The following is a 27,032-nucleotide window of genomic DNA, read 5'->3' on the forward strand; positions in this document are numbered from 1 at the left end:
CCATGTATAAGAGATAACATGATATTTGTCTGTCTCCCCTACTTTACTTAGTATGGTCATCTCTATGTGCATCAAAGGCTGGTTTCACATTCATTACAACTGCTGAACTGAACAGTTGCAACAGAGACCACCAAGCCCATTAAGCCAAAAATATTTGCAATCTGGCCCTTCACAGAGGAAGTCTGCCTTGATATAGGCAACTCTGTTAGAGGTACTTTACCTGGACCTAAGGCTTTACTATTGGAGAAGGAAATGGCAACCCACTCCAGTATTCTTGCCTGGAGAATCCTGTGGACAGAGGAGCCTGGTGGGCTGCTGTTCATAGGGTGGCATAGAGTCGGACACGACTAAAGTGACTTAGCATGCATGCATGCATTGAAGAAGGAAATGGCAACCCACTCCAGTATTCTTGCCTGGAGAACCCCAGGGACGGAGGAGCCTAGTGGGCTGCCATCTTTGGGGTCGCACAGAGTTGGACACAATTGAAGCAACTTAGCAGCAGCAGCAGCAGCAAGGCTTTACTATTCATGGCATTTTCATACACCTTATATATCTTGATCATCTAGAACCTCTGAAATACCTAGTCTCATTTTATAGGAAGAAAATTGGAAGGTGACTAGCCCAAGATTACACAGGTAAGTATGTGACAGATCTGGGATTAGTACCGGTTGACCGGTTCACACCTTCCAGAGGATGCCCTTTGGAGAGCAGGGGAATTGATCTGCCACTGAAAGAGGAGGGGCCCACTTGCCTTCCAGCTCTTGTGATGGTAGAAGATGGGTCATGTTTGTTTGGCCCTGTTCTGCTCACTTCTGAATTCTTGAGGTACGTTTGCCAGCTCACTCCCCCTGCTCTAATCTACTAGTGGGTAGGAGAATCTAAAATGGAGATGAGACAACTGCAGCTTAGTTCTTTTTAACTCTGCACTCATCTGGAGTAGGAGTAGAAGGCATGGAAATGCCCGAGGGTCCAAGAGTTAGAGAAGGATGCAAAGGTGCCTCAGAGCCCAGCTCTGCTTTGGATTTGGAACTGTTGGCTTGGTCATCTCACTCTGAATTCAGTGCTCTTTCCACTATAATAAGAAGCACACTGCCGGACAGTGATAGCACAAAGCGAAGTGTTAGCCACTCAGTCATGTCTGACTCTTTGCGACCCCTTGGGCTGTAGCCCACCAGGCTCCTCAGCCCATGGGACTTCTCCCAGGCAAGAATATTGGAGTGGGTTGCCATTTCCTTCTCCAGGGGAGCTTATCGACCCAGGGATCGAACCCAGGTCTCCCTCACTGCAGACGGATTCTTTACCATCTGAGCCACCAGGGAAGATGGTGATGACACAAATGATTTATAATGCAAGGAAAATGCAAAGAAGAGATGAAATTGTGTACTGGTTTCCAACTGTGACCATCCTCAGTTCCTTCCCTCTCTGTAGATGCATGGTGCTCCTCCCATCAAGTGGGTGGCAGAGTCTAATTCCTTTCCGCTTGGATATGAGTGATCTGTGGAACAGGTTTGAGGTGGAAGAGCCATGCTGGAACTTCTGACACATCTCAGGATATAAAAAACCCTCTGCTTGGGTCTCTTAGAAAGCTCACCCTGAGACATTCCCTCTCAGAAACTAGCTGTCATGCTGTGAGAAATGAAAGCCACATTTCTTAAAAGGCTGCAGACAGGTGTTCTGGTCAAAGGCCCCAGCTCATCTCTTGCCAACAGCCAGCATCAGCATCCACCCATGTGAGAGTGCCATCTTGGATGGCCAGTCCAGTGGAGTCTTTGAATGACAGTCTGAGATATCTTGAGTGGGAAGCGCCCAGACAACCCATAAAATTGTGGTAGTTAACATATTGTTGTTTCAAGCCACCACATTTTTTTGCATAGTCATATGCAGCTATTCTGTGTGTGCTCAGTCACATCTGACTCTTTGAGACCCCATGGACTGTAGCCTGCCAGGATCCTCTGTTCATGGAATTTCCCAGGCAACAATACTGGTGTGGGTTGCCATTTCCTACTCCAGGGGATCTTCCTGACTCAGGGGTCAAACCCACATCGCCTGTATCTCCTGCACTGGCAGGCAGATTCCTTACCACTGCACCACCTGGGAAGCAAAAGGCTTAGGAAGAAAAAGATAATTTAGTAACACACAAGAAAAATGCACATATTTTATGAAACCAGTCAAATCAACCAAGGAATCCATTGTCTGATTACCATCAGAAAAAAGAATCCCCTCAATGGAATTTGCTATATGACTCAGGGAACTCAACCCAGGGTTCTGGAACAACCTAAAGGAGTAGGAAGGGGTGGGAGGTGGGAGAGAGGTTCAAGAGGGAGGGGACATTTGTATACCTATGGTCGATTCATGTTGATCTATGGCAGAAATCAATACAGTATTGTAAAGCAGTTATCATTCAATTAAAAATAAATTTTAAAAAACAGTGTATGGCAGAAGAGCTTCCTGGGAATGACAGCCAGGAAGATAAAAAAGAAAAAAGAATCCCCTAAAGGTACTGTGTGGAGAAGGCAACGGCAGCCCACTCCAATACTCTTGCCTGGAAAACCCCATGGATGGAAGAGCCTGGAAGGCTGCAGTCCATGGGGTTGCAAAGAGTCAGACACGACTGAGCGACTTCACTTTCACTTTTCACTTTCATGCACTGGAGAAGGAAATGGCAACCCACTCCAGTGTTCTTGCCTGGAGAATCCCAGGCACGGAGGAGCCTGGTGGGCTGCCGTCTATGGGGTCACACAGAGTCGGACACGACTGAAGCGACTTAGCAGCAGCAGCAGCAACGATACTGTGACAAAACAAGTTTCAGGTTCCTTCTGCCTCTTAATCCTTTCGGGGGAGAGGTGGGGATGGAAGTACAGGTGAGGAGTGAGTTGTGTGCAGGAGGGAAGAGGCCCTTTTAGAACAATAATGCCTCAAGGTCATGTTCATCATTAGCAAGAGATGGTTTCCTCTTGCAGAGACTTCAAGCACAAGAATCTTATCCTACTTCTGGGGAAAATTAAAGAAGTACTGAACAGAAATTTCTAAACGCCTCCCTGGGACCGAGCCAAGGATGAGGGTCGGCAAAAGTCTGACTTAGAGAAGTAGACCCTTGCTTGGGGGAAGGACTGGGGGGAAAAGGGAGAAGAGGAATGTTGGAGAGACTCCAGGTACTGGCAGGTTTCCATCCGAGCTCACTGTGGATGCCCTGAAAGGCAGTCTTACAGGAAGAGGGAAGAAATATTTTGTTCTAGCTTCTGTTTTTCACATGTACTCCCAACCGGCTAATAAAAATAAGATTGTCTATACACCCCACAGTGAGTGAATTGTGTCCACGCTTTACAATCTCATTAGTGTCTAGATTTGAATGAGCTTGTTTTTCTCACAGAAAGAAGGATGTCCATCTTGTGGAATGAGGGGTGACTGAAAATGTCTTCCTTTGAGTTTAGAAGAAATAAGGGCGTCCCAATACTGTTTATTGAATTTTGAAAAGGGTGTGTGCGTATGCATGTAAGAACAAGGTCAATGCTCTGGAAAAATAAGCTTCGGTCTTTCCTTCTTCAACATTTCCCACCCTCACCCCAAGCTTGTTGCTTTCACTTTTTCTTTTTCCCTCCCTCCTAGTGCTGGGTGTGCCATTCATCCATCCAAATGTACTCTGCACTTTCTATCCTACCCTGCATAGAAAAGCTGACTTGTAAGAACTTTTATCAATGGACTTCCTTGCACTGGTTGAGGTCAGCCACTGGGGGGCCCTGGAGACAGACGGAAGGGACGGAACAAAGTGAGATCAGGGTATACATACCCCTGACTGTCTCTCCGCAGTCACCTTGGGCCTGTGGTGTCCCTATCTAAAGGTCGAGCTTGTGTCACGACAGCCCTGTCTGTGTGACACTCTCACCATGGGTCTCAGGAAGGGTTGCTAACCCTCCTTCCTCAGGCCCAGGACTGGTGCTTACATTATCCCAGGGTGCTGCACTAACCCTTGTGGCTTTCTCTCAACTCTCTCAACAAACACTTTATTAAATTATCATGAAATGATCCTAATTTGAGCATGCCATCTATTTCCTGCAGAGAACCTGACGGATACACTGTTCTACACTATTGATTATTTACATTTTAATATCAGTTTGCACAGGTTTTTCTCTACATGGGCTGTTTGTGACTTGAAGTCCCACCCTGGCACCACAAGGACTTTGGTCCCTAGGAATTTCAAGGGTAAATGATCAGATGGAGCTTGCATTAGTGAAGAAAAAGCAAGAAAATTTAAACCTGTCCCTCAGGAATCACACCCAAAAGAAGTCATCCACTTAATCTAACATTAATGTTATGTAGTTCCCCGCCCCACACTTTCATTAAAGCGTTAAGCTAGGTGAGGGTGGAGTACTCACTCTTCCTTCTGCCATGCTTGGGATGGAAGAGAATACACGGAGATTCAGGGGGTGGAGGTGGGATGGAGGTGGGTTGGGTATCAAACACACCAAGACAAGCCTTTTCTGTTTTGTAATTGTTCTAGGATCAACCAAGGCTATAACACAGCATCTAGAGGTGGAAAATATAGGTTTTCAGTATAATTTCTGCTTTCTCTGTCATAAATTTTTAACCACTTAAAAATGTAAGTGTAGTTAATTTTCAGTGTCGTGTTAGTTCAGGTGTACAGCGAAGGGATTCTACCTCTCTGTAGACAGAGAGCTAGAAAGATAGAGATAGATATATCTATTCTTCTGATGTAACTTTGTTAGTTTCAAAACCATCGTTTTCTCACAAGATTCGAGGGATGTTGGTGGTGCTGTAGAAGCTACCCTGAATAATCTCTGAGTTTCTAAATGGAAGACCTCCTCAGCAGTTAATAGGAAAGTGAGAGACTGGATCACATTGGTTGCTGTCTCTCCACTCTCCAGCGGCCCTCTACTGCTTAGGATGCGATGTCAGAGCTTAGCCTGGCATTGAAACGCCCACTGTCTGGATCAAGGCTGTCATGTGACCCTTATTCCCATTGCCTAGCCCCTCTTCTATCTCTGCTCCCACTATTCTTCCATGTAGATTAATCTTCAGCCACATCAAGCAATTCTGTTGTTTCCAAGCACGCTACAAAGTTTCTGCCTTGTATATGGGCCACCTCAGGGCCTTTCCTGAGCTTTCCTGCCAGCTCAAGTTCCCTTCCCTTACACGCCCAGCCTTCCCACTGGCTAGTGAGCTACTGGGGGAAAAGGTGCTTGAGTTTTTCATTTTGTGCCTCTTTCCCGCATAGCCCTGTACCTTGCACGTTCTAAGCCTCCTCAAAAGAGAGTGTGGATCCAAATGGCAGCTTTTCAGGAACTGTTTTTAATTTTCTTTGTTTGAGAAGAACAGGCAAAGTGAAGGCTCAGAAATGAGAGAGGTTAAGTGGCAAGGGTTCTGTATTGCAGGGCAAGCCTTAACTCTTCCCTCTCAAAGCAACATCTGTCTGTCTACCCAGAGATTCATCTCCATGTCTCTAGTGGACCACATTCATGAACACCTCTAAGGACAAGGATTCAGTCTAGGTGAAAGATAAATCTTGAGGGACTTCCCTGGTGGTCCAGTTGCGAAGACTCTAAGCCCCTCTGAATGTAGGGGGCCCAGGTTCAATCCCTGGTCAGGGAATTAGATCCCACATGCCATAACCAAGCATTCATCATATCCCCCAACTAAAGATCTCATGTGCTGCAACTAAGACCTGGTGTGGTCAAATAGATATTTCCTTAGTTTTTGGTTTTTTTTTTTTTAAGAAAGAAATCAGTATTGTCATTTGCTGCTGCTGGTGGTATCTGCTCAGTCACGTCTGCCCTGTGGTCTGTCCATGGAATCCTCCAGGCAAGCATACTGGAGTGGGTTGCCATTCCCTGATCCTCCCAACCCAGGGACTGAACCTGGGTTTCCTGCATTGCAGGCAGATTCTTTATCATCTGAGCCACCAGGGCAACGCTCATTAAATGCAGACTCCATTTAAGATTGATAATGTGAAAGCTTTCCAAGGTACTGTTGGGGAGGGGATACTTTCTTTCATGGTTTTCCCATATTTATCTGGGTAAAGAAGGAAGACAATTAGATTCAGGAGAAATCCACAAATTCGAGAGAGAGAGCTTGAAAGTTTGAACCGTTTTCTTTTTCTGGTTGGGAAAATATGCTCTTCTGGTGTTTGATGTTCCAAAGAGATCCCTCCAGCAAGGAGTTAAGGTCGGATGTGGCCTAGTGCCCAGTGAGATCCAGTGGGAGGCCAAAGGAAGGCAGTGGATGAAGCGGTGTGGAAAATGTTCTTTCCAAATTTTACTTATTCCCCCAAGATGGGCCCCTGCTCTAACATTTACCCTGTGCCTTATAATAGCATTTGGGGAATCATTAAAAGCTTTTGGTGTCACTATTTTAATTAAGAGTGAAAGTCCTGCATGGGCCAGACACAGTGCGGCTCTGTTACTCGGGGTCACTGGGGAGAAATGGAATGTCAAGTAAGTGCAGACTCCTGGCTGCAGAGTCCTAGAACCCCTTACTTAAAGCATGCTTCAGAAGATTACTTCATCTAGCCAGGACAGTGAACTTGATACTCTAAAAGGAAAGGTGGCTCATTCTCTCGAAATCTGTATCTGTATCCTTACCTCTATCTATAACATTTATGTCCACTGAAATGCTGCAATCCATGGTCAAATAATGAATGAGTTTATGTTTTTTGATAAAGATTGCAAAAGTGTTGTGTGACATTGGATCTGTAAAAAGCTAGACTCAAATCTTAAAATATGACTGATGACAGCTGCTGCCACATTTGGAGCCTTAATTTTTAAGCTTCATCCTTGGATCCCTCGCTTGCGTAAGACACAAATGGCAGCCAGGGAGGCAATACAACACATAGCATTGTATCATCTTTCAAGACCGTGCAACTGTATTGTTTTCTTGACAAACGCTACTTTGAGAGTATACTTTCTTCAGGCCACCTCCCTTCACCTTTTATGATAAACAACACAACCCTTTTTTTCAAATCCTTCATTTATTGTGATGTACAATTGCTAAATGAGCAGATTCTGTAAGCCAACCCCACTCTCCCAGCTTTGGAGGGGATCCAGGGATATTTACTTTAAGTACAGTGCAGTCTTACTGTAATAAAATCCTGTATGCACAACATTTCCCAGTAACTGCTTATATTAGGATGCTAGGTACTTAGCCATTACCACTCTACCCAGGGTACACTATATCAGAGGAAACACTAAACTTTAACTTTTTCCTCCTCTGGGAATCTGAGAGATCACTTTGCACAGATTAACGTGTTATATACTCTATGCTCTGTAAAAATGGTTCTCCACTACAGATTTTAGTATGCTCTTCCTTGTCAATAGCTACGCCATAAAGACAGGGGTACAAACACAAACATGTGATGATTCTACATATATTTAGATAACACTTCAACATGCTAAAATAAAAAGTAATTCACATACAACAGCCCAGCAGTACCACATTCAGGAAATACCTCCATAGCTGCAGACACTAGTGTGTTAATGTCTTTGATTACTTTCATATGGTACACTTGGAATTGTTAAAACACAGCTGCCACACATCAGAAGGTACTAGAAACAATCTGTTGGACAATACAACAAAATGGGAGCAAATGAATTTCACAAATACCCCATGCTAGTTACTAGGGGATGATTAACATAAAAAAGGAAAAAAGAGCAAAAATTTTTAAAGTGCCAAACACAACAGGAAATATCCCCAAAAGTCAGTGGTCTTTTTTTTGGTCTTAAACATCCTTTCAAAATATCCCTCCACTATATGCTTAATGGGAAAAAAATATGTATGGACAACCCCTAATATTGATTCATACAGTCTTTTCCCCCTCAAGATTATTTTACTTGTTAAGAGCAAAACTTGACAGTTTTGGAGGACTAATTATTTTCCAAAGGTAGAAAAATCACCTTGCTAGAGCAAATCTCAGGGGTGCACTGGCTTCTTTCCCTAGCTTCTAAGTGCTGTGACAACATATCTAATGTAGGCAGTTACCTATTCTATTCTTAAAACTTTCCAGTGAAGATGATTCAGCAGTGTGTCTTAGAAGCTCGTTTGGTGTCAGACTAGCCACCTAAAAGGACTTGGAAAATATGAGACGTGATCCCAGTGGGTATGCAAAGTTGCTAAAACACAAGAGAGGAACTTGAATTCTGTCTGAAACTGAATCTCCGGTTACAAATATTTCTTCAAGCAAGCACAGGTTTCCTCAAAAGATCAGAGTTTCCTCAAAATACACAGATGGTTTTAGTGTTCCTAATGGAGTCAAAGGTTATCCTATGCATTGCTAATAGATCGCGAATTCTCTTTAGTGATGTGTTGTTTCAGCAGCACTGGGTTAGAAGAGGCAAATTCTGAACAGTGGAGACACATGATGCTCTAGCAAAATGAACGTTTGCGTATTGATATGCGAAAAGTGTCAGTGTACAAAGATGTTAAAGGCATGAATTTGAAAATGATCTGTCAACACAAACAAATCAAGATTATATACTAAGTTCAAAGCAGAAGTTTTCCTGGTTCTCATTTACCTGGAAAATGAACAAGATAAAGAGTCTAGAGATACTGTTTTTTTCATGTTGACATATAGTGAGCAGTTCCCCCCAATGCAGAGAAATTGCCAATGAATGTTTAAAATTAATTGATTCAACACATTCTTAAGGAGTACTTACTATATGCTAGGGAATGCAGCTAGGAACAAGACAGACAAATAGCTTGGATTTTTGGATACTTACATTTTTGTTGGAGAGGAGACAGGCAATAGACAAGTAACTTAAAAAAAATCAAACAAGGTAATTTTAGCTAATGATAAATGTCATTAAAACATAAAACTACATAGTGTGAAAGAGTGTCTGTGGGTGGAGAGATGGGCTGAAAAACTGTATAGTCAGGGAAAGCCTCTCTGAAGAAAAGGAATTTAAGCTGAGATCTGAATGACAAGAAGGAGCCAACTTTGCAAAGCCTTGAGGGAGAACATTCCAGAGAGAGGAGGCAGCAAATGTAGAATCCCTCAGGTAAGAGCAAGCTTGGCAGGTTCAGGGACAAACAAGGCCAGTGAGGACTGAGGGCTGTTGGTGAGGCGAGCGATGCACTTTTATTTAAGCAGGCTGAGTATTTTTAGATTTTAGAGTTTGAGCTCAAAAAGATAATACGCACTTTTTAGATATTGGAAACCATTTCTGATGATGGATACAATAGCTTTTGCCTGTTATCCCAACTGTCAGAGAACAAATGTGTTTTCTCAGAAGTAAGGTCTATGCTCGCTTGGGCTTGCTGGCTCTCGCCATAGCTTGTGAATGCTGGATTCCAGGTCCCTGCAAAGTCCCCGCCTTCCTGTGTGGTCAACTCTGGAAATCCATGGTCACGTATGCTCACAAATAACCCCCCACCACCGTGTGACTCTGTGATCCTCTTCCTCCTACAGTCGGGGCGGCTTCTATGGGAACGGCCCCCTTTTCTGGCCCCACCACGTCCCCAGGTTTGGGGTCACCTCTGCGGGGTATGGCCCCTTCATTGCCTTGGGATAGCACTGGCATCTTCAAAAGGCACCAGTGGGCTACACCTCCACAGCACCCCCAAGATGCCCCAACTACCAGGGATTTCTACAAAGTAGGAGAGAATGCTGCCTTTTGTGACACTGCCCTGTTTAGGGGCTCACAAACATGGTTACTTTGTCTTCCAGTTCAGTGATGGTCCTTTCAAGTCCTATTGACAATGCCACCAACTTCCATCCCCTCCACTGCCATCTTTAAACTCCTGTGCGTGGGGTTCTAGCCAGGAGACCAAATGCAATGGGGGTCAGCCCTCTGCTCTCAGAACTATCCCTCTCCTCTAACTGCAGATGCTTAGTGTCCAGCTCTCTGTTCCCCTAGATTCACCCCATCTTTGGAGTTACTCAAATATGTTTGATAAGCCCGTTCTTTCCAATTTTCCCATATGTCAGACACGGCAGATCCCCAATGGAGGACATAACTGTCTCAATTTCTCCTGTCCCAATCCCGGTGCATGTCTGTCATCTCTGTCAAAGTCTCCATCTCCTCCTGGTTCACTGCCAAGGTCACTGTCATGGAGAAGCCCAGCAATGCATGAGCTTTCCCCTTGCTTAGGTCCCTGGAGCAGTTTATGGCCAGGATACCTGCAGATCTTTGTGCCTCTCTTGTGAGGAGATGACCTCCATCAATTTCAGATTCTATTCCAAGCCTGCAATAATTTTTTTCAGTCATGGAGATGACATTTTCTGGTTCTAAAAAGTTCTTTTCTGGGTCTCCTGTGTCCTTTATGGCAGCTCTTTGGGGCTGCAGAACAATGCTATCTGTATACTGTCTGGCCAGATGGAAGGGCTAATTCCCCAGGCGATGGCTCCAGCCACACCTTCTGTATGTTTCAGTTCAAGCGAAGCCTCTGGCTCAGATCTCCAAAAGCACATCCTTCTAGATTCACTCCTGGCTCTCAGTACGAGGTGTATTCCATGAACTCCCCTCTCACCGCACGTCATGTCCTGGTGGGCTGGATCACAGGACTGTGCATTTTGTGCAGTGAACAAAGGCAGGCCGGGATGGGGCCTGGTGCCTGCCTGGCAAGCTGTGCCCCAGTGAGGGCCTGCCAGCCTGAAGGAGGTGTGTCTCCTTGCAACTCAGCTGCTCAAGAGAGGCTGCTTTTTGTAATCTGCACAATGACACTGTCTGTGCGGCTCTGACAGGTGCTGGGAGGAGTGGTTTATTTCTGCATCCTAATTGTTTCCTCTGGGAGCCAGCCGAGAGTTTCCATTGCCTTTGTTTTCCCAATGGGCTCACTAATTTCTAGGGAGAATACAGACCATGCACATGTCTCTTAAAAGAGTTTATCATTTCAGGAGCCGAGGCGGCTCCTACTTCAAGTACCCAAGGTGGTACCCAAATTCTCCAGTGAAAGAGATCTTCAAGGGACACCTCAACTCAGAAAGTGGGTGCTCTTGAGGCCCCCACAGCTAGAACGGGGAGCATAGTCAGATTCCTTCAGAAACTCCACTGAAATTATCAAATGACTTTTCTTTGAGGAAGTAACCCAATGACCAGCACGGCCCATGAACATTTTGATATGTACCGCCATGGCATATCACGGCATCAACTTTCTCGCAGCGTGATGAGAATGTGCTCTTGGCCTTGTGTTAGTTAAATCTGCATCAGGAATCTCCTCCCAAAGACAGGAAAAGATGCAATTCTTTCTTATAAGCTCTTGTCAGCACTCACTAATGCAAAACTCTAGGCCTCTGCAAGTTCTTCCCCTCCCGCTAAGTTTCTCAGAATCTTAGGTAGTACGCTCAGTGAATTCAGACATAAGTCAGATTAGTCATGCTGAGTGTAAGTCAGAGAAGGAGAAATATCATATGATACCCTTATATGCAGAATCTAAAAAGAAATGATACAAATGAACTAATTTACGAAATAGAAACAGACTTATAGAACGAATTTATGGTTACCAGTGGGGAAGCATGGGGTAAGAGATAATTAGGGAGTCTGGGATGGACATGTACACACTGCTAGACTTCAAATGGATAACAACAAGGATCTACTGTGTAGCACAGGGAACTCGACTCAGTGTTATGTGGAAGCCTGGATGGGAGGGGGTTTGGGGAGATTGCATGCATGTCTACTCACTCAGTCATGTCTGACTCTTTGTGACCCTTTGGACTGTAGCTCGCCAGGCTCCTTCTTCTATGGGATTCTCCAGGCAAGAATGCTGTACTGGGTGGCCATGCCCTCCTCCAGGGGATCTTCCTGACCCAGGAATTGAATCTGCGTCCCTATGTCTCCTGCACTGCAGGTGGATTCTTTGCCCAGTGAGCCATCAGGAAAGCCCTTGGGGAGAATGGATACATGTATATGCATGGTTGAGCCCCTCTGCTGTGCACCTGAAACTATCACACTGTTGACTGGCTATGCTCCAATCGAAAATAAAAGGCTTTTAAAAAGAGATAAGTCGAATTAGTTACTGTGCATCACCTTCATTTCTGTTCTTCTGATAAGACTCTCTGTGCCCTGTGCTTGGTGTGTGGGACATGTCCTATCTCTGCCTCCTCAACTAGATATCCATACTTCTTTGCCCATCCCACACGCCTGACCAGGGACTTGGCCCTGGATGGGCCGAGCTGTTGCTGCTTTGGCTGCTTACTACCCCCAGGGGTCTTCCTCCACCAACACCCAATTAAGTACCTGTGAGATGCTGCAACTGTTCAGAATCCCGCTGTGAGTTGGGGGCATTGGTGCTTTTCTTCTCTTTAGATTTCTGTTACACTAGAGGTTCCCAATGCAGTAATGCATGTGCTTTAACACCTTAGGATGGCTGTCCGCAGCAGCCCTACCATTTTCACGTATATTATCCCAGCTCGTCTCTGGACTCAGACACAGGGTGAAGGACTACGCCAGGAGCTCATCCAAGTGACAGATGCTCCGATGTATTCCTGATCACCTGTCTCTGGCTCTATTCCTGACTGAGCTCGTGTTTGGTTCTCTGTTCCATTCGGACAAGGTTTGCCTGGGAAACTCCTCAGCTCATCATACAAATCAACTGACGGCAGGCCCACCTTGCCTGTTTGCCAGACTCATGAACGTTCCCTCTCCCTCAGCCCCAAGTACATATATGTTCTAGTAGTGATTAGGTCATATGTATTTTTTTTTTCCTTTTGCTGTCACTCTGTCCATTTGTTTCATAGAAGAATTTGAAACATTCAACTATTTTGGCAGTTTCTTAAGTGGCAAAATATAGGAACAAGATATTCCATCAGTAAGCCTCTTCCACATCCTATTAATGCAGTAATGTCGCAAAGGTTTATAATTAGGATGAATTTGCTTGCTGGTTAATGAGGTCACCATGAATCAAAAATGTAGAGTAAAAAGTTATACTTCTTCATTTGGATTCAAGAATATGTGTAGTGAACAAGACAGTAAAATACCTGCATTTAAATGTTAAATTGCAATTGTTTCAAGAAGCTTAAACTCCATCATTAGGTGAAGATATCACTATTCTCAGTTGGGCATTTTGTACAGGTCCATAACGTATGGGCTTATGTGTATAAGCATCAGAGAACTTAAACAAGCCTCTCCAAAAAAATAAATAAATAAATAAAGCATTCTGACATTTTCTAGGTTAGAGAAAAGATGTTAAATGAAAGAGGTGACCTAAAAGGCTTCACTGCTTGTGTTGCTGGAGAACAAATATACTGGATTGATAGGTGACTCAGGTTTACAGTGATGGGTTTCCAATTTTTAAAAAAAAGTATTCTTTTATCCAACCTCAAGATTGTTGCAAGCTTGAGCATATTTAAAAGTTTTGCTTTCAACTGGTAAAACAGACATACGGTGATGTGGTGGCAAACTTCGAATAACGGGATCTCCAGGAAGAGGGTGGGGTGGCGGCAAAGGGTGGATTTGTAGCATGCGTCCATTTCTATAGTGTCAACACTCCTACTATCTGGGATTCCAACTTGCCAGTGTGATGTCTCTGCACATGGATTTGAAAGGGACTTGCAGGGAAACACGATTATACAGTGTTTCAGCCACACAGGCACAAGAGGTGATACTGACCTCAGAAGCAGAGACAAGGTAGTAGGGACTTCCCTGGTGGCCCAGTGGTTAAAGAATCTGCCTGCTGATGCGGGGGACGCAGGTCCAGTCCCTAGTCCGGGAGGATTCCTCATGCTGCAGAGCACCGGAGCCCACGTTCCAGAACAAGAGAAGCCACCACAACGAGATGCCCATTCCCTGCAACTAGAGTGTAGCCCCTGCTGGCCACAACTAGAGAAAGCCCGCATGCAGCAATGAAGACCCAGTGTGGCCAAAAATAAATAGGTAAATTTTAAAAATAAAATAAGTACCACAAAGTGTTTTTAAAAAGAGAGATAATGTAGCAAACTAATAAGAAAGTGATGGGTTTTGAATATTTACTACCTGTGCTTTTAATAAAAGTTATATAATTATGAGTTGATTGAACTGAATTTGAACAATGGCTGTGTTTAAAAAGCAACTCACAAAATTCTTGAAAGTATAACAACCAACTCTTGAGAACTGGCCCAAGCTTACGGCATGCCACCACACATACCCAAATGCTCAGGTCCTGTAAGATCTGACTTTGGAAACAGGAAGTGCACAGACAAGGTGTTGTCCAACTTTGTACCACTAACATTGGCAAACAGAGGGACTCCATCCTTCAGGGAATATGCCAGAGGGGCCTTTCATTAATAAAATCTCAACTAATTAGAATCTGTAAAAAACAAACCCTCAGATAACTAGGTTTTCCTTTTATTTTTTTAGAAAGAGAAACAAGTTGTAAGGTTGGTTTAGTGCCTGCTCTAAAAGGTTTCTAAGACAATGTATTATATCAATTTATTTTTTTTTAAAAACCACTTATTCCAGAGAAGGCTTAGATGTCAACACCATAAATTTCCTGTGCACTGAGAAAAAAATAAACAAAAGTACAAAGAAAGATAAAAGAGCAAACCTCAGTCAGGGAAGTTGCCCGGACAGCACGTTGTGGATCAGCAGCTCCGTCCTGTCCTGGCTGAACTAAGAACGGCTCCCCCCTCTTCCAGGTGGCCGTCTCCAGCTTGCCAGCAGACGAGAGGGGCCTGCACGAAAGGCTCTTCCTAAACAGACATGCCAGTGCTCGGCTGAGGCAATCACATACCTTCCCTCAGGGATTTGAACTGCAGGAAAGAAAGAATTTGTCCAGTTAGTGAGGTGAGGCCAGAAAGAGACCATGAGGCAGTACCTGGGCCAGGTTAGTCACAAGCAGAAGTCATGAGTCAGCAGACGACAAGAGCGATGTGCCAAGTCAAGGAAGAGACCATCTGTAAGAGGGGGAAATGAGCAGCTTGTCCCCATTTGACCTAAATCCTTGTCAGCTGGCCAGTTCCAGGCCATGTGCAATCCCCTTAATAAACCAGGGTAGGAACTAGGATGCATTGTGCTCATTGTATCATAGGCAGAATTGTAAATGTCCATAAAAAGGCACTGAAGTGAGTCTCCGTATTAAGTTTTTGCTGGTATTTACTGTGTAGATCCTTAGAAATGCTGAGCAGAAGAATGGACAAATGTTTTCAATGGGAACTTTATAAATGAGGCAGAACTTGCTTCACACGGCCATTTCTTAGATTCTTAAGTGTAATAGCCTTGTATTAATAAATAATTCAGAGAGGATATCTTTACTGAGAACTAAGTATTCATGGTTCAGGTATGCAGCTTTGGGAAGAATTTAACCTCAAATAAAAGTTAGAGAATCTTTGAGTCTCCTTCAAATATGTTATCAAAGGCAGCTATGTGACAAAATTGTAAGTCAGATTTTCTATTTCTTACATTTTCTATAGCCTCAGCTAGGCTTCTACACAATTATTGTTGTTTTTCTAGCGATGACACCTAAGTAAGGTACTACCTTAAAAGAAAATGTAAAAAGGGTAATACTTCCATAGATTCTTGTAACATTCAAGGTAATTTTACTTACTGTCTTCCATTGCATTTTCTTAACTTTAGGAGATAGGCAGGCATGGTAATCTCCATTTTTTTCAAATGAGAACACCCAGGCTCAGAGAGAAGGTACCTTTCTTTTTATTACTGAGTTTTGGAGCTGGGACTTCAACTCCAGTCATGGTAAGAATGATAGTTAAGATTTACTGAGCCATAATCATGTGTCAAGTACTGTTGTAACCATATATCATTCCCATTTTATGGATGAGAAAACTGAGAACTCTCTTAGCCCAAGTTGCTATCAAATGAAGAGGCAAAGCTTTAAAAACGCTGATCTTAAAATGTATACATGTTTTGGGAGCTTGGAGTGAGTTAGTAGTTGAAAGCGGAAGCAGGGTTGGAGAGTAAAGAAAGCTAGTTATCACTACAAATGACCCAATTCCGTTCCTTTCTATGGCTGAGTAATAAATATGCCATTGTATATATGTACCATTTCTTCTTTTCCCATTCATCTGTTGATGGATATCTAGGTTGCTTCCATGTTTTGGCTACTGTAAATGGTACTGTGATGAACTTTGGTGCACATGTGTCTTTTTGAATTATGGCTTTCTCAGGATATATGCCCAATAATGGGATTTCTGGGTCATACGGTAGCTCTATTTTTAGTTTTTTAAGGAACCTCTACTGTTCTCCATAGTGGTTGTATCAATTAACATTCCCACCAACAGTGCAAGAGGGTTCCCTTTTCTGCACATCCTCTCAGGCATTTATTGTTTGTAGATTTTTGAGAAAAGCGCATCAGAGGCCAGAGAGTCAAAAAACAGAAACAGAAGACCCAAAACAAAAGGAACATCTATTTGTGTAGTAGTTAAGAGTGTGATCTTTAGGGCCATATATGAATATTTGTTGCCACTTCCTGGTTGTGTGACCTTGTTTAACTTATCCATTCTAATCTGTTTCCAAATTTATCAAATGCATGTTATAAAAGCATTTATTTCAAAATATTTTTGTAAGTATGATATTCATTAATATACTTATGGTACCTATAACAATACCTGCTAAGGAATAATTTCTCAGTAAATATTGAAAGAAAGAAGGCTAGTTGTATAGGGCCTGCAGGCAGAACATGAAAGTGAGTGAGTTCAGGTAGGGACAAGGAATAATAGAGCTACATCACGTACCAGAGTCGCGCCACTTAGTCGACTTGAGAATGGGAAACTGCCATTCTCCAGACTGAGAAAATACTTCAGAAAAAGCAGAGTTGCTAATGAGGTACTGAGTGGGACCCAGGGAAGAGGGATTCAGTAAACTGGATTTTAGAAAGTTATGTGTGTGGTGTCTTTATCAGCACATTGAAAGAACATCTTCTGGTTTTCCAAAATGCATAGCCCTCCTCTACTGCTGCTAAGTCGCTTCAGTCGTGTCCGACTCTGTGCGACCCCATAGATGGCAGCCCACCAGGCTCCCCCGTCCCTGGGATTATCCAGGCAAGAACACTGGAGTGGGTTGCCATTTCCTTCTCCAATGCATAAAAGGGAAAAGTGAAAGTGAAGTCGCTTCAGTCGTGTCCGACTCTGTGAGACCCCATGGACTGTAGCCCACCAGGCTCCTCCATCCATGGGATTTTCAAGGCAAGAGTACTGGGGTGGGGTGCCATCGCCTTCTCCAAGGCCCTCCTCTAGGGCTGTTGAAAAGCCTGAGTGAACCAGATTTTTAGCCAAATAGAGGACAAGTAGGAACAGCCAATTACTGAATTAGATGGAGATACTGGGGTGTCAACGAATATCTTGTCTTTGCTATAAATTATCCATCTGATTACAGCTTGTACCTTCAAGACTAGTTTACACTTCAAGAATTTAATCTCAGGGCCTAAATGACTATGCATTGCTGAAAATTCCCTTGTGCAGTGGCAGCAGGGAAGGCTGCCAGTCACTAGCAGGGTCTTCTGTTTTGGGGCACCTGAACTGGATTTGTGTGTATGTGCATGCTAAGTCATTTTGGTCATGTCCGACTCTTTGTGACCCTATGGACTGTAGCCTGCCAACCACAACAAAATGACTTTCTAAAGCATTTAGGTCAACCAAGCATTTGCTGCAATGAAAGACATCCTGGGGCTTCACAAATGTTAAGTTTGGAATCACCTCTATAACATTTCCAAAAACCTACTCATATCCTTTTGCTCCCGTGGCTATGATCTTTTAGATTGCTGGGACAGCATAATCTTGTATCTGAATTATAGCAATGATGGTGACATGTGGAGTTTCTCAAGCTCCCAGCCACCCCCGCTTCTCATCACCTCTGGTGGATTCCCCCCTGCCTCGGGACTTCAGTTATAGGAAGGAACAACATCTCCATCTGCAGCCCGGGTCTCGTGGAGTCTGATATTGCAACTGCCAACTGACCAGGATCACTTGCATATTCCACTCACATCTCAAACTCAAAATGCGAAAAATGGGACTATTATCTTCCTATTCCCTGCACCTAAACCGACTGCTCAAATGTGAGAGATTTGGGCCACTGCCCTTCTCATTCATTAAGTCAGAAAGTCTTGGGTGTTTTCTTCCCACCTTACCTTTCCTTCACTGGTATAATGACTTAGTGTAACAGGACTTCTTATATCCATGTCCATCTCTTCAGACTAATGCACTCTCCAAATGGCAACAAGAAGGAGCTTTCTAAAATGCAGGTCTGATCATTCATCATGTGTAAAAAGTTCTTCATATGCTTCCTATGGTCTCAGGATGAAATGACAACTCCTTAGAGTGGTCAGGTCAGTTCTTCTCCCTTGGTTGTTGTCTCATGGTAGCAAAGAACTGAAATGAAAGACCAGTTATAGCTCAAGCAGGCAAGATTTATTGGGCATGCAGCAAGCAATACACTCCCGAGGCATGAGAGCAGATCACCTCCTGCAGGAGTGGCCCTATCCTATTTTGGCTTCCCTTTCTTATATTCCTTATTCCCTCCCTTGAGCAGGTTCCTGGGGCCTGATTGGTTATACCCTCTGCAAATAGGAGATTGTACCAATGTATTCTTGGTTGTTACACCCAAGACCAATTAGGGAGGGGGGATGCTTACCTGCCAGAGGTTCCCACTTAGGTCCATGACTTCCCCTTCTTGCAGGGTTATTTTTTTTTTTTTTTTCTAGAAGCTTCCTCTGACAGCCCTCTTGGACCCTGTTTCCCTATTCTAACTAGCTAACAGAGTGATAAGAGATCCTTGCGCATTTAGTGCCTCCTACTGCTTCAAGAATCTGCCTGCCACTGCAGAAGATTCCTGGGTCAGCAAGATCCCCTGGAGAAGGAAATGACAACCCACTCCAGTATTCTTGTTCAGGAAAGCCCATGGACAGAGGGGCCTGGCAGGCTACAGTCCAGGGGGTTGCAAAAGAGTCAGACACGACTTAGTGACTAAACAACTGCTCTGCTCCCAACCTAACTTCCTGTCAGCTACATCCCTCAGCTCCTCCTACTCCTTTTTGCTCCTGAGCCTTTACTCCTGCTGTTTCCTTTGTGAATACCTATCAGTATCATCTGCCACTTCTTTGACTCATATTATCTTTCAAGTCTCAGCTTAGATGTTGCCTCGTCTAGGAAGCCTTCCTTGATTCTATTGACTGGGTTTAGGCAATCCTTCTATGAGCAGACACCTCCGTTAGTACCTACTATGGTCCACTGAGATTGCATGTTGTTAAACCTCCTTCATTGGGCTGTAAATACCTTAAGACAGGTACTTGTTTATTCCCAACTGGAAAGCAGTGCTTAGCATAGTGTCTGACACATGGTTGATATTCCCCTTGTTTATACTATGCCCACTGTATCCAAAATATCGATTGAATAATAATGATATCAATATGAATTTAGTGAGTAAATGAAGCCTTATTTTAGGTTTCCCAAATGCATTCTATTAATATGAAGGCATTTGAGAATTGTTGCATATCTCCTTGTAATCTTTTGTCCCAGAGGCATTTTAATGGAAATTTGAGTCATTCTTTTCAAATTCACTTCCATTTACTCTATAAAAATGACTTCAGCACCTGTCTCATTCTTTCTTTCCATACCATTTTTAGAGGCTTTAACATTTCTGCTAATAACTTGGTTTCCACTCGCCCTTAACCATACCAGCTGCCCATACCAGAGACAACAAACTGTTATGCAAAAACTATTAACATATTTGAGAACTGATTCTGACCTTTCCCTTGAAACGCCACTTCCATTTCTTCCATTCTCTCACCGCCAGAGCCAGACTGTCAAATGCCTTCTGGCTCCTTGAAGTTTTCCGGGTTGGGGGATCCAGGTTGCCTGTCGAATCACGTTGCCTCTCTGGGATAGACCTTGCAGTCAGCCATTCCAAAGATATGTTTGCTATCAAATCCAGATCCCCCATTCTTCTTATATTGTATCATTGACTGGTTATGAATGACTTCCAAGGGGTCTTTCTCTCCTCATATCCTTAGACTGCTGCAAGTTGCTGCAGAAAATAATAAAAATATGCTGGTTAGGTCAGTGAAGGTTTTGTGTAATCTCATCAGCTGGACCATAACAGAACCAAGCACAATAAAGAAGAGTCTGTTTAATTCATCTTGTTGTTTACACCCTATCAAACCCATTACAGCAGCTCCAAACCTTCTCCCCTCTTGAAGTCCCCAGCAGAAGACTTTCCTTGTTTTGTTAGAGAACTTTGTCCACAAAGCCATTGTAATCATTGGGCCAGATTTCTGCTTCTCACCCTTTCTGTTCTAAAATCCTATCGTTGGAAGAAGCAGAGCTGTTGGGAAGAGAGGTTTCAGGGAAGAAATGAAAGCTGAAACTGATGGAGAATAAGAGGACTCCTTTTCTGAAAATGAGAGAAAAGGACAGAGATATAGAGGGAAAACGTGGCAAAATACGGAGAGAATTTGACATAGAAAAATGTTGAGTTTAGACAGTAGACCTTCAGTGTCCGCACCTCCTACAAGGGGATTTGATAGAAAGATTCTTGGAGTGGCCACTGGAAGACTTGCTACTTTATTTCATTTTGCCTCAATATCTCCCTCATGCAAAAGAAAGAGCTGAGTTACCTGGCCTCTCTGATGTCCTCTAGCACTAACATCCTAGGAGTCAAGCAGACTTTCTGATCATCACCAAGGTCCTCTATAGTGGTGTCAGTTTTGTTTGTTTTCCCAACAAAAGATGTTGGGAATATACAAGTTTTTGTGATTACACAATGACAGAGATGCCTCCTTGACAGTTAATGACAGGGAAGTGACAACAGGATCTACTTCCACAAGAAAGCATTGTCTCTTCCCCTCAGAAATGCTGATAGAACCTCTTCACACCAAGATGGGGACCATTCATTCCACCTTTTGAAATCTCTTGGCAATGACTCTTTGGGACCAACTGAGTTTGCAGTAGATGCTCAATAAAGGCTTCTGAAAAAAATTCTGCGTCCTGGCCAAGTTATACATAATGTGAATTTTTATAACTCTGATGATTTCCCATTGACATACATTTTAATTTCAGAGATGCTTTATCTTTGCTTCTGATTGACTTTTAATTGGCAGTGAGTCCTAATGTGGAGAAAGCTTAGTTATTAAAATGGAACCCTGCAGGGAATCCATTTGTAAAGTGATAAATCCTTTTATAGTGTGAATAATCACCCACTAATTGATCTGGTTTGTAAATTTGAATTTTCAGATGCTATGGTTTTTCTCCCCCCCTTAAATGTGGGCACAATGATGGTGTCCTCATTATAATCTTAGAGTTCAAGAAGGGTCTAACATGTATGACAGCTTTTCTATTTTACAATTGAGCCCTTTTTTGTGACTTCTGGGCTTTCTCTTCAATTAATTCCTTTTACAGGACGTCTTGAACAATTCTGTTTAAGTAATGATTTGTTGCTTGTGAAACTATTGGTCTGTTCACTTTTAAAAAAATACAATAGAGAAACTATTTGTCTCCAGGGATTTCTAGGCAACTTGCAGATTTAAAAATCCTATTCATTCCTAACGGGTTTCCTTTAATATAGAAAGGCTCTTTTCCACCTTTTACCATTTATGAAATCGAGTCACAGAAAGGCCAGCAGAACACGACTACACAAGTGTCTGTGGCTGAGATGAGAAGAGAATTCAGAACACCTCACCTCTCATTAAAGAGCGCGTCGCGACTACAGAATATTTTCTGAGTTCTGTAGAACTGTATTGAGAATGGCTTTCTGGGACTGACAGGACACTGTGCTGAAAAGTGGTCACTTCAGTGAGTCGCCTCAGAGAGTGGTCCAGGGGTCTGTCTGTACGGCTGATTCTAACAAATGCCATCCCAACACTGTTTTCTAGAAATGAACTCCGTTATAGTAGGTTTTCCATCGGTAAACCCAAGCTTGATAATATGCCATCCTGCTGCTTTGGGTATTATAACAGTTCATGCAGAAAGTACTGGATTAGCCTCATCAGAGATGATGATGGGGGATATAAATGTGCACGGAATATTATTACCAATAATTATATAGGGAATATTTAGGCCAGTGTTCAATCCATGATGCTCACAGTCTAGGTTATAACAAAATGAATCTCAAATGGTCTAAAGATACATGCTTTTGAAGTAATAGTACCATAGGGGTCTTGGGTAACATTAATTAATATTTAACATAACTCCAGGAGGGATTTTTTTTTTTAAGGTTGCTATGGTGCACTTCCTACACCACTCCCCCATTTCCATTTCAGCTTTTTTTGTTGTTGTTCCTTTCAGATTGACACAGGCATCATTCTCTATAATATATTTTCCTTCTATTATTCTGCCCTTGGACTTATTAATCCATCATTTTATTTGGCCCTGCTTTTCAAATGTTAGATATGAGCTGTGATATTTGTCTTGGCTAGCAAAATAAACGGGATGTGAAGATTCACCCAGGATGCAATCTTTCTTATGTTCTTTTATGTCTCCAAGAGAAACCTTGGAGACATGCCTCCTTCTGACTTCATTCCCCTCTGACTAACCCCCTCCTGACAGACAATATAGCATGATCCTGAAAACCAGTTAATTATGTCCTCATCCAGATGGGAGGGGCAAGCAAGGAGGGAGCACAGAGGTTTATCATAAAAACACAAGTAAGTGGTGCTGCACCAGCACCGAAGCCTCTCCACCCAAAGAGCGTGGATTACAAGCTAGAAAGAGACAATAACATTAAAAGCAGTATTTCTGTCATGAGGCCTTCTCAGAGCTGTGAAACTAACCAGCTAGTTTTTTGGTTTTTTGTTTTTGTCCGACAGCCCATAAAAGAGCTCACAGCCAGAAAATACAAATCCCATAGGCTGCTATTATGCTGATGACAGTGAAGAAAGGGGGAAAATTGTTTCATTGCTGAATTGCAGATATAATTATGATATTTTATATATTTTGCAGCCTGTACCAAAGAGTTGTATTAATACCTACTATGCCCTATGGTGGGAGAGAAGTTAGCACCTGAATGCCGAGCATTCAGGCTCTGATTTTTGCTAAGACTGAATCCCTCTGGCTATTTACTAATATGAATTTTGTGGTCAAAGGAAAATTCAGAAGCAGGTGATAATGGCTGCATCTCTTGCAGGACCAGCTGATTCATACAAACCACGTAGACCAGCACGGGGAGTGAAGCTAACTGCACTTGGACAATGTGTCTTTCACTGCCAAGATCTAACTGCTTACTTCAGCCAATGAGGGATACAATGGGGCATTGAGAAAAATTTAAATATGTGGCCAGGGTTCACAGGAGGTACGTTTGTGAGTCAATCTGTGGGGCTTGCAAATCAATGCAATTACAACACAGGGGCTAAAACTCCTGTTAGAGAGGTCACCTGACAGTCAAGTGTGTTGTTGTGTTGGAAAAAAGATGTGAAAAGGAAAGCAAACACAAAACCTATCTATCGTTACTTTCAAAGGTAGCTCAGACCACACGGCTGGGGTTAGTGATCCGGTCCTAGCTTATATTAAGAATTAAGTATTCCTGGTGAACAGCGAGCCAATAAATAAACAAACAACATTTTGGGAGATGCAGAATAGACAGGGAAATAAAATGTATAGTAATGAAATATTCATAACCTTGCATTTTATGGACCTCAAACACTAGTTCCATGATTTACACTATTTCTGTATGCAGTAGTATGGGATCTGCCAAACAATAATAAAGATGGCATTAGAATGCAACTGCCTCAGTGTCATGGAGAAGGGAGGATTAATCAGTATTGTACGAGAGCAGTAAACTCGAGTAAATAGAAGCACACACAGGTAGTTGCTTCCCTGCGCACTTTATGCCTGGCCCATGGAAATGAAGGAGATGAGAAACACAGTCATTATGAAGATGATGAGTGTCAGCACCTGGCTTCATGGAAATACCTGTATTACTCTTTGAACCTGTGGCTGCTCCAGGGTGCCAGTACAGGCCAGCTGCTTCTGAGCAAACGTCATGGTTATGATTGCACATTAAAAGTCACCTTTCCAAAAGATCATGGCCTGCCTGACTCCCAAACTCAGAACGCCATGGTCTGAACTTGGTCGTCTCCTTTGGGAAGAGTCTGTCTGGCTTCTGCCCTTTGCCTACTGTCCTCCAGCCCTGGGCAGGAGGGACATGGAACTGCAGATTAAAAAACCTGGAGGGAATAGATAAACAGACAGACCACCTTGCTTCAAAGACTATTTTGAACACTCCTGCTACATACCTGTCTCTGCCTCTGAGAGCTGACCGCAGCCCCCCTGGTATTTATCTTGTCCCAGATTTCACAGGCACAATTGTGCAGTCCACACGGTCAGAGTTTCTGCTCCTGAGTTCTCGTTAGAGGAGCCGTTTGGCTCCCATTTTTCCTAAGGGGTTAAATAACACACTCACTGGCTGCTGAGCGTGCCCTTTGCTGAGATGAGATTATAGTAACAAAACATGGCAGTGCTCCCTGAAAACTAGAGGGTTATCTTTGCATTCTTCTCATGTCTTTCAGACTTTGAAGAAGCCTGTCAGTCACCGGGACCCTGTTCTCCAGCCTCCTCCTTTTTGAAATGAAAAAGTTAATTAGCCATCTACATCACCGACTCAATGGGCATGAACCGGAGGAAACTCCTGGAGGCACTGGAGGACAGGGAAGCCTGGAATGCTGCAGTCCATGGGGCTGCAAAGAGCCGGACGCAACTTGGTGACTGAAAACAACGTGCTTCTACAACATGAGCCTGATACGCAGAATATATTCACTAAACTGCACAAACTCTAACAATTTTCATTAAAATTTTAGCCTCTATCTTTTGATATTTACCCTGCTATGTATAGTAACTCACCATATTTTTCCATTCTCCTTAAAGAGACAACACCAGAAGTCAAATTTCTTTCAGTTATATATTGAGATTTCAGTGAAAATGACCTCGCATGCCTGGTATTTCTTGCTAGACTTATGGGATATACTTATTGTTTTGGGCCCAAAGGCATACTTGCAACATTTTTTTGAGTGAAGAAATGATCTATAACAGAGAGAGGTGGAAGCTACACTCCTCTTGGTGACAAATATGCATGCTTAACAAATTAACTATGAACCTCGGGGACTGAATTGTCCTTTGCTCAATATCCATTTTCATTGCTCAGAACTGGGAGGATGTGTGCTCTGTGCTCTGTGCTCAGCTACGTCTGACTCACTGTGACCCGTGGACTGTGGCCCGCCAGGCTCCTCTGTGCACAGAATTTCCCAGGCAAGAGTACTGGAGGGGGTTGCCATGTCCTCCTCCAGGGGGTCTCCCCAACCCAGGGGTCAAACCCTTGTCTCCTGCCTCTCCTGCGTTGCAGGCAGATTCATTATGGCTGAGCCATCCTCAGAACGGGCAGGACAGTAACGAGCAAAGGGTTCTCAGGACACCCTGAAGAAATAAATCAATGAATTTCACAGTCCTGGTGAATTTTTCTTGCTTCTACATGTGATGAAGTTGGCTGTCATGTTGTTACAGAGAAATTAATTCAAAATGGGATATATTGCTGTTAAGAGGGACTTAGTGGAATACTGAACTTAATTTACACGCAGTGTTTTATTGGATCTCCTGGGAGATCTTCCAGGGCATCCCTCTTTTATCATCCTTGTGTCCCACTCTTCTAAGAGCTGGAAGATTCTTTCACTTGGAATCTTTAAGCATAGTCTCCTCTGTCATCTATTGAGGAGCACAGGTGGAACTGAGGAAGCTGTTGCTCCGTTCCAATGGTAATTTTTAGAATTTATCATTTATGCTCCACACACACGTCTCATATAAAAGAATGGGCAAGGTAATACAAAAGAATAACAAGGTATAATAAACTGAGGTTTTGTGATGCTGTTTCCTGATTTGGAGCCTTTAAAAGAAGAAAAGCTGAGGATATTTTGGGTCAGATGATTCAAAGTATTTTGTAAATACTGACAATGCTCAAAGATTCAGAGGGTGAGGGTGGGGCAATTTGGGAGAATGGCATTGAAACATGTATATTATCATATGTGAAACGGATTGCCAGTCCAGGTTCAATGCATGATACAGAGTGCTCAGGGCTGGTGCACGGGGATGACCCAGAGGGATGGGATGGGGAGGGAGGTGGGAGAGGGGTTCAGGATGGGGAACACAGGTACACCCGTGGAGGATTCATGTCAATGTATGGCAAAACCAATACAATATTGTAAAGTAATTCACCTCTAATTAAAATAAATACATTTATATTAAAAAAATAAATAAAAATGATGGAGGGTAAATACATCATTGAAAGTAATGATAGAATCCATCACCTATATTGGGAACAGATGAGATGAGTTATCACATTACTTATATTGTTGACTCATGAGTGTGGTCTGAAACATGGACTCTTCCTTTTGGACTGTAGAATAGGTTCTGAACCCATCAAGATGGATAGATGCTTCCAGCCACACAATACTGCTAGCCTGTTCATTCAGGGCTTTATACTCCTTGCACCTATTCCCTAAAACAGTCCTCAAAAGGGGTGACCTTTATTCTGAAAAGCTAATGACAGTATCTTCCCAAATGAAGTTCTAAGACAATAAATTGCAAACTCTGTCTTTCCCTTTTCTTTCCCCCTCCTGCTGGCATCCTTGTAAATGTCTCACTCTACAACATTTTGGTCTAAGTTGGATAAAACGACTTTCCCAGGGTTCTCTATTTGCTAATAGAAAAAGAGCTGAATTGTTGCCACTGAACTTGCTGTGAAGTGCTTTGACTTCAGGTGAGCTCACAATCAGCTTAGCACGGCACTGCTGTGATTTGGGTCATAATTAAAAGATTTTACTACAGAAAGTGACTGTGCTGTTTGTACATTCCTTTCATGTCCTTGAGGAAGAATGACATCAATCATTTATTTGCCTTTTATATGATTTTTTAAAAGGCAGTATAGTAAAATAGAAAAAAACCAAAGTCAGAAAAGACAGACCTAGCTTCAAATCCTGGCTCTGATAATTAGGAACTCTGTGACTTTGGGCAGATGACTTAACATTATTGAGCCTTAGTTTCTTCAAGGGTACAATGGGGCCAGGCAGGGTTTTCATGGATTAAATTAAGTGTTATATGGGGAGCTTCTTACATTTTGTAGGCATTTACTTAATGCTGTATATTGTTATTGTACACTTGATTCCTTCCTGTTATCTTTCTATTT

Source organism: Budorcas taxicolor, chromosome 8, assembly GCF_023091745.1.
Source record: "Budorcas taxicolor isolate Tak-1 chromosome 8, Takin1.1, whole genome shotgun sequence".
In the NCBI taxonomy this organism is placed as follows: domain Eukaryota; kingdom Metazoa; phylum Chordata; class Mammalia; order Artiodactyla; family Bovidae; genus Budorcas; species Budorcas taxicolor.